Consider the following 9,973-nt stretch of genomic DNA (forward strand, 5'->3'; position numbering starts at 1 on the left):
CAAAAGTGTATAAATACATATTAAAACACTACATGTATATACATTTTAACTGAGTCGTTAAGTCATCGTTAGTCGTTACATGTAAGTGTTGTTTTGAAACCTTTAGGTTAACGATCTTGTTAAATGTTGTTAACCCAATGTTTATAATAACAAAAGAGATTTTAAATTATTATATTATCATGATATTATGATGTACGAATATCTCTTAATATGATATATATACATTAAATGTCGTTACAACGATAAACGTTACATATATGTCTCGTTTCAAAATCATTAAGTTAGTAGTCTTGTTTTTACATATGTAGTTCATTGTTAATATAATTAATGATATGTTTACTTATCATAATATCATGTTAACTATATATATAACCATATATATGTCATCATATAGTTTTTTTACAAGTTTTAACGTTCGTGAATCACCGGTCAACTTGGGTGGTCAATTGTCTATATGAAACCTATTTCAATTAATCAAGTCTTAACAAGTTTGATTGCTTAACATGTTGGAAACATTTAATCATGTAAATATCAATCTCAATTAATATATATAAACATGGAAAAGTTCGGGTCACTACATTGCCCCTCTTCCTTACCGTTTCATCACCTAGGTTTACCGGTTGGATATAATACGAGTAAGGCGGAAAGTTAGAATTGCGTTATTGATAAGGCGAGAAAACGTCTTGCATCTTGGAAGGCAAATTTGATTTTGATAGGTGGTAGATTAACGCTTCTAAAATCGGTTTTAGGAGCTATTGGTACGTACTATATGTCTTTATTTAAAGCTCCTAAGAAGGTTATTAATAAACTTGAATCGTTACGAGCATCCTTCTTTTGGGGTGGAAAAGAAGAAGAACGAAAGGTTCATTGGATTAAGTAGCGTGCGGTTCTTAACCCGATTGATTGTGGCGGGTTAGGAGTGGTGAGTCTTCGTTCTCTTAACTTGGCGCTAATTTACAAGTGGATATGGAGGTTGGTTTTGAATCATTCTTCAAGTTGGACAAAGATTATAAAGGCAATCCATGGTAATAGTTTTGGTGGTGATATCCCTTGTGAAAAAAACGCTACTGGTGTGTGGAACTCTATTAAGAAATGCATAGATGATATTCACTCTTCTAATGCTATTGTTGCATCTAGTTTAAGGCTTTCCATTGGTAACGGCACATCGGCCAACTTTTGGTCTGATCCATGGCATGAAGGTATTACATTGGCATCTAGATTCCCACGTTTGTTTGTGTTAGAAACCAATAAAATATGCAAAGTGTCGGATTGTGTTCTTGTTCCGGGTGGTTCTTTTGCGTGGCGCAGAAATCCTAGAGGGGGGTCAAATCTTCGCAACTTTGTTTATTGTTAAACATTGTGAACCATGTTACTCTTCTTACAGACGATGATCAATGGTGTTGGGATGGGTTTAATTCCGGTTCATTTTCGGTTGCTCAAGCGAGAAAGCTGATCGATAAACTTGATCATGTTAACTCGCTTCGGCCCACTCTTTGGTGTAAGTACGTCCCCATTAAACTCAATGTTTTTGTTTGGCGTCTTCGTTATCTCAAGCTCCCGACGAGATTGAACTTGCTGGCTCAAGGGTTGGATTTTGATAATGGTGCTTGTGGCTTGTGCGCTAATGAATTAGAAGATGAATTTCATTTGTTTACCATCTGTGAGACTAGTAAAGATGTATGGAGACAAGTTGGTAGATGGATTAACATGAACATTCCTCTCTGGAGTTCCGTTGATGCTATTTGGGCATGGGTGGATGGTGTCCCAATTATTGGCAATCAAAGAATCATTCTCCGGTGTGACGACCCAAAAATTTCTGACCAAATTTAAACTTTAATCTTTATATTATTCCGACACGATAAGCAAAGTTTGTTAAGTTAAATCTCAAGAATTTTAAACTGTGTTCATACATTCATTATAACCTCGACCAAATTCCGACGATTCACGAACCGTTATATATAAATAGATATGTATATGTATATATATATATTATAACTTGAGAATATTAATAAAGTATTAAACGTATAATACCTTACACGAACGTATTTGTTTCAATATGATTTTCGATGAAATTAAAAAATATATATATTAAATGATTGAATTATCAGAAACATTGAATTATGATTACAAGTCTCTGTTGAGAGGTCCACTATGATTTGAGAAAATCTATTCCTCTTAACGATATTAAGAATAATTTGTAAAGCTATTTATAAATAAAAACAAAAAGTGTCATTTACAAAAGTTAGTGGAGAATTGGTTTCCATAATATTCTATTAATTTAGTTTCAAAAGTACAAAAAATGTTTTCAGTTTAAAAAGAACTTTATTATTAAAACGTATATATCTTTTATAAATATCTAGAACCACTTTTGATAACTCATTACTTAACCAGTATGATAAAGATAACGATATTTATATTTTATTTTATTAAATATATATAACGATTTAAATTAATATTATATATACTTATACGCGTATTATACGTATATAGTTTTATACTTTTACTATACTTTAACTTTACCTTTACTTTACTTTTATTTTACTTTAACTTTAATAATTCATACTTTAATAATTCACTTTAATAATTCACTTTAATAATTTATACTTTAATAATTCATACTTTAATAATTCACTTTAATAATTCATACTTTAATAATTCATTTTAATAATTCATACTTTAATAATTCACTTTAATAATTCAAAAATCTGTTATAAATAGAATTCAATAGGTTTCATTATTTCATAGAAATTTGAAAATATATTTCTCTAAACTCTCTCAATCGAATTAGATATATATATTTTCTTTGTATTATTTCAAGATATTATTAGTATACATAAAATATTACGACGGAGTGCTGTCCGAGTGATTTCAAAATAGTTTTTTTTGAATGAGTCGAAGCTAAGGAAATTATGGATTATAGCTATGGAGGTGATGGGTATGGTTCATAGGTATGCTCGTGAGGTCAATCTAGTGTTTATCATCTCTGTTGCATCTACGTACTTTCCTGCAATATTGAATCTCAATATTGATACGTTCGTGAATCCGAGTCCAACCTTGCACTTGTTAAATGACGTTATATGTATTTTTACTACGAAATACAGTATTGTGAGTTTTCATAGCTCCCTTTTTAAATGCTTTTGCATTATATATTTTTGGGCTGAGAATACATGCATATTTTATAACTGTTTTACGAAATAGACACAAGTACTAAAACTAATTCTACGTGGGTTTAAACCAGAAATATACCCTTAGCTTGGTAACATTAAACTACTTGTTTATGTACGGTAGGCGCGAATCCTAAAGATAGATCTATTGGGCCTGACAAACCCCATCCTAACTATGGGATGCTTTAGTACTTCGAGGTTATTTTAAACACACCTGATCTGGTGTACTTCAGAGGGTAAAACATGAACGTTAAGGCTTGTTACCGGGTGCCTACAACTTATATAATACTTTTATACACTTGCGAGTGTACATATATTTATAAACGGAAATCTTGTGGTCTATTAATATATTGAAATGATTGTTATGATAAACCTATGAACTCACCAACCTTTTGGTTGACACTTTAAAGCATGTTTATTCTCAGGTATTAAAGAAATCTTCCGCTGTGCATTAGCTCATTTTAAGGATATTACTTGGAGTCATTCATGGCATATTTTGAAAGACGTTGCATTCGAGTCATTGAGTTCATCAAGATTATTATTAAGCCAATTATAGTTGGATGTATTATGAAATGGTGTGCATGCCGTCAACTTTCGTTGTAAAGAAAGTTTGTCTTTTAAAAACGAATGCAATGTTTGTAAAATGTATCATATAGAGGTCAAATACCTTGCGATGTAATCAACTATTGTGAATCGTTTATAATGTATATGAACGGGTCCTTTCATCCGGGTCGTTATTATCGCTACTTTATGGAGCATTTGGAGGATTCAAAATAGCACCGTCTTCAAGGATCCCAAATTCCGAAAATGTCATGTTTTTGATAGCATTGTTGTTTCTAGCTTTAATTGGTTATTTTCGAGATTCTCAAAGGTTAGAGTAAATTGGTCTGTGTGGTTACAAGATCCTATGAACGCTTTGTAATTTGTTTTCTAGCTTCTAGCTAGTTTTTTTAATATAATTTCTTCTGCCGTAAAAAAAAAGCATATAAAAGGTAGCGCAGGGATAACCTTTTCTAATTGAATAGATAGTAAACAATAAAAAAAATATAGTTATAACTAGTTGAAGAGCCCTTTGCATCGCGTTAGGACTTTATTTTGAATATAACTTATTGCGTTTAGTTCGTAAAATTATTTCGCGTTTAACGGTTATGTCAGTGAAACATAACTCGAGTCTAACGAAGAGATAAAATTCGATAAAAATTTAGGTGGGTTTAGTTGGGGGATTTAAGAAAAATAGAGAAGTTGTCGTTTGGCTCCGTGAAATTTAGCTTTCCCCTCCTAGTTTTCCCCCAAATTAATTTTTGTTTTGCCCCCTGAATCTTTTGGTGGTTATCAATTTTTAGTATGTAGTCCTTGTGTTTACAACCATTGAAGCTTCATGTACAAACGTTTTTTTTAGCACGAAGTGGGTTATGCTTTTTGTACATGATGCATTATTTTTTGTAAAATAAAAAACACTATTCATATAACCCGTTTATATAAAAGATAAAGGGGTAATGGTGTAGTTTTTGTAAAAAAAAAAAAAAAAAACTACATTAATAATAAGGAAAAATGAAGTGAGGAGTAGAAAGGAAAAATGAAGTGTTTTTGTAAAAAAAAACACTTCATTTTTCCTTTTTTCTCAATTATTAATAATAATAATAATAATAATAATAATAATAATAATAATAATAATAATAATAATAATTAACAATTAACACACGTACTTACCTTTAAACAAAAAAAGGTATAATGTAAGTAACGGACTCACACATCATTTATCATGTACATTTAATTACCTATTATAATCTTAATTAACTTACAATAATAATATAAATTAACTCTCTAGATTAATTTAGAGGCATAACTGTAAATTTATGAGATAAATGTACATTAATCAAAAAGTGGTGTGTGAGGTTCACCTTCTCATAATGTACTATTTTAATGTAACTTAAAAAATAATTTAATAAAGTCAATATGCTGTCTTTTCTTGGCCTGGTGGTTGGCTAGCTACATGCTACACTGCTACTTACAATTGAAATAACCTGAAAATGCAAAAAAATACATATTTTACTTCGTTCTTAGGTAAAACTAGTTCGGACCAGCCACACATTGTGACAGGGTTTTTCGAGTTATATATTCTATTTAACATAGCGTTATGTATTTAACGAAGCAAAAACAGTTCATGCGTTGTTGCATCTTATGAAAGTAATGTCGAGCGATAACTGAGGGGAAAAATCGCTGAAAAGAAGGGGACGGAAGGGTTGGAACTCATGTCTTTTCCTTTATAAGCTCATGAAGTTAGCAATACCTCATATCGTCGACATGATATATTTAGTTTGGGTTGTTTATAGTTTGTTGCGTTGTGTTCGTAAAATTATTTCGAGTTTAAGGGTGATGACGGTGGAAAATAACTGGCGACAAATAGTAAGATAAGCTCCGTTTTAGATGTCGGAGTGCTTAGCGTTTTTTAAAATATCCGTTTCGAACGTAGCCGCTTTCGTTTTGTTCGTAAAATTATTTCGAGTTTAATGGTGATAGCGGTGAAAAGTAACTCGTGTGGAGTAGAAAGATAAGACCCGTATAAGATGCTGGTACGGTTAGTTTTTTTTTTTAAAACGTCCGTTTCAAAACGTAGTTAGTTTTGTTTTGTTAATTATTTCGAGTTTAATGGTGATAACGGTGGAAAATAACTCTAGAAAAATAGGAAGATAAGGACGTTAAAGTTTTGGTGGGGTTTGTTTTATTTTTTGTTGTTGTCTGAAAAATAAGGGATGGCTGGGGTCAATTGGTTATTTATTGCTAACGATTGACGTTATTGGTATAAATATTTATTTTCGATTTAGATGTTACAGTAAGTATTTAATTAGCAAGATTATCATGTATTTTAATTGGATCAACTTATCCCACACGTCCAGTTTATATTTAGCATCAGTAATTACGGAGTAGTTAAGACCTTATTTAGTGGTGATGGGGGTGTTGGGGTTTTTTTTTGAGGTTTTTGTGGGGTATAGTGCTGAGTTGGCAAATGTAATGGAGGTGAGGGCGTGATGGAGTTTGTAGTGGTGGGCGTGATGGTTATGTGATGAGTTAATTTTAATTTTAGTTTTTCATTTTTATATTGTTATTATTATTATTATTATTAATATTATTAATATTAATATTATTATTATTATTATTATTATTATTATTATTATTATTATTATTATTATTATTATTATTATTACAAATATAAATCACTAATTATTTTTGAACATCACTTTTATTAAAACAAGATCACGGTTACAATTTTTTGAAACTACAGATTCAACATAATAACAACGAAAGCTAAACAACGATAATAAACAACGATCATACAACAAAACATTTAAAAATCATTGAGATTAGGAGAATCAGACGAATAGAATTTGCCATCCGTGTCGTACTGTGGCCCGGACGGCACGTAGTCCTCCTCATCAGACTCAATGTTTTCGCTCTCATCCCAGAACTCGATATACAACTTGATGATTTCGTTGCTGGTCACTGCTCGACCCACAAGCATGGTCCAGTCTTCTTCATCTTTAAGAAAACTGGCTGGAACATTGGGTTCCTTGAAGAACCACACTTGTGAGAATTCAAGAGGTATGTCCTCTTTGAGAAAATCAAGTAGTTCAGACAACGGATAATTTCAGACATTCATTCAATACTCCCTCTGTTCAGAATTGACGGTGGAGTAGTTCTTGACGTCTTGGTCGAATTTCCCACCGTAGTTAACTTGAAGCATAACATTCATCTGAGACATTTTGAACTTATAAATTTTAGATTTAGTAGAGAGATAAGTGTTTGAGGTGTGGTTTGTTAACAATTGAGGGGTTGTATTTATAGGGGTGGAAGCACTTGTTTGAACGAATCCAATGTTTGAATTAAAATCACATGTTGAATACAGTTATAATAAAGTATTAGTGGAAACAGCTTTATACAGAGCATCTCTGCTCAACACAACTTTATGCAGAGATTCTCCGCTCAACACAACCTTATACAGAGCATCTCTGCTCAACACAGCTTTATTACACGAATTCAATGTTGAAATTACACGATTTATTGAAAATTAAAATTACACAGTTTATTAAAATACAACAATTTATTGAAATTCAAAATACAACTAAGACACAATTTAAGCATTCATAGTTCTAAAGTTTGGGGGAAGGCTCCAAATGTGTTCAGTAAGATCATGTCGAAGTTGGTCATGAACGTTTCTATCTCGTATTTCTTGTTCTCGTACATTACAACTTGTAGATCAATTCCTTACATAGTTAGGATTTGCTTCATCAGTGGCAAGTAATTCTTCCTCGAGCCATGTAATGTTAAACCCGTTATCCTCGACTATCATGTTGTGCAAGAGCACACAACAATACAATATTCGTTTTAACTTGTTCACACTATGTGGTCGTCCAGCCATTTGTAGAATATGGAATCTACCTTGAAGAACACCGAATGTTCTCTCGACATTCTTACGTGCACTTTCTTGAAATTGTTTGAATTTTGCACGTGGCTCATCGGTTGGTGTCGAATACGCCTTGATAAATGTTGCCCAATCTGGGTAAATCCCATCGGCTAAATAATAACCATTCAAGTAATCATGACCATTAACAGTAAATGGAGCAAATGGTGCTTCCAAGCATTCCTTTGAAACCGTGCTTTTCTTCATGAGCGCTATTGATGTTAAATCAGAGGGGTACGAAATAGTTATATTTTTATTGCGAAATACTATTAAATATGATACAATTTTACACAAGTTATTTATTTATTTATTTATTGAATGGGATATACCTAAACCTTGCTACAACACTTATAGGCAGTGTACCTAATCGTAGAGTAGTGTAGTTTTTAGTAAGTCCGATTCGTTCCACAAGGAGCTAGTGATACGTACTATATTTTTAACAACTATATTTGTATAATATATATATATATATATATATATATATATATATATATATATATATATATATATATATATATATATATATATATATATATATATATATATATATAGTAATATTATTATAAAAGGGGTTTTTTACCGTTTAATGACCGGTTTGTCGATTTTATAATTTAAGCGTAAAGATAAATGACGATAATATAAATGACAGAATTTAAATTGCGATAAAGTAAATTGCAATAATTAAAATGACAGTAAATAAAGGTACGATGAAATATGAAATAAAAGTATTATGCTTATTTAAACTTCCGTAGTCATGATGTTTGACGTTTTGATTAATTGTTACCCGGTTAATTGTCCTTTGTCCTGGATTTATTTGATACCTATCTGGTTTTTGTCCATAATAGTCCATCGATCATAATTATAAAATGCTCGTTAAATTAACCTTATTCCAGAAGTCAAATATTCCAACTAATTAGGGCTTCGAACTGTAACAAGGTTTTAATACTTTGTTTACAATTACACCAATTATCCTTGTATGTAATCCACCCCTGTTTTAATGAGATATGAATATTAATTTACCCACTTGATCAGAATGAATAATCAATTACCCAACCCGTCTAATTAATTAAATGATCGTAAAATATGTCGTATAAACGTCACTAAATAGGACATACATAATCATTTTAATAATTATTAGATTAACTAATTTGAAGATAGGTTCGACAGGTTCCAATGAGTTGTTGTTCAATTAGATAATACCCCCTATCTATTAATAGTCAATAGTCCAATGTCCACAAGTGTCGGTCTTTTGTCCAAACCTTAATTATGGTACAAAATCTAATAACCCCATCTTAATATTTAGTCCAACATCACGATTACTTCGGCTCAAATAAGCATAATAATAACTTAGTTACGATACATTAATTGAAAAAGGAAGAACATAGCTTACAGTGATTATTTATCGCGTAGTGTTACACGGACAGAATTTCGACTTTAAAACCCATAAAACATTCCTTACAATAACCTAATTATTATTAAACTTAATTTAAAATTAAAATTATTAAAAATATAATTATGATTACAGAGGAAGAAGAAGAAAAAGGTGTATATTACTCGTCAATTCGCTGGCCTTTTATAGATGTGAGCTAATTTTGGGATCCATGCGATTGCATGGATTCCCTTTGTTATTTCCATGCGATCGCATGGACAGGCTGGCCAGCATACATCACTTTGTTTTCTAGTTTTGCCGACCTTTTATTATATAATATAATATATATATAATTTTAAGAATTATTTATATATTATATTATATTCATGTGCATAGTTGACTTGTCATTTTTGCTCCGTTGCGTCGCGCGTTGATAGTTGGTTTATGTCCCGGTTCCGGATTTTCGAACGTCCTTTCGTACGCTGAGATATTTTGTATTTTGCGTTCCGCGGCTCGTACTCTTGTAATTTTTAGACGTTTCTCATCAATATTTCGAACCACTTGAATTGTACTTTGTACTTTTTGACTTTTTGGTCATTTGCGTCTTCAAATCGCCATTTTCTTCTTTTGTCTTCGCACTTATTTATTTAACCGAATATTACATAAAAATAGAACAATTACAACTAAAAGCTTTACATATTGGAAGGATATTGTGCCTAAATATATTTTCATTTAGAGCACTATCAAATATCCCCACACTTGAACGTTGCTTGTCCTCAAGCAATACATAACTTGAAATAAAATCACACTTCACTCAAATCATTTTTTTTATTCTCACACTTTATACATCAGTGATTTTGATACAGTGGTATAAACAATGATAGTAACAATGTGGTTTACAGTTCCATATGACTATGAAAATTTAGATCCTTTTAGGAAATTGGATCTCTATGAAAACATTTGATCTTTTGAAAAATTCAT

Source organism: Rutidosis leptorrhynchoides, chromosome 2, assembly GCF_046630445.1.
Source record: "Rutidosis leptorrhynchoides isolate AG116_Rl617_1_P2 chromosome 2, CSIRO_AGI_Rlap_v1, whole genome shotgun sequence".
In the NCBI taxonomy this organism is placed as follows: Eukaryota; Viridiplantae; Streptophyta; class Magnoliopsida; order Asterales; family Asteraceae; genus Rutidosis; species Rutidosis leptorrhynchoides.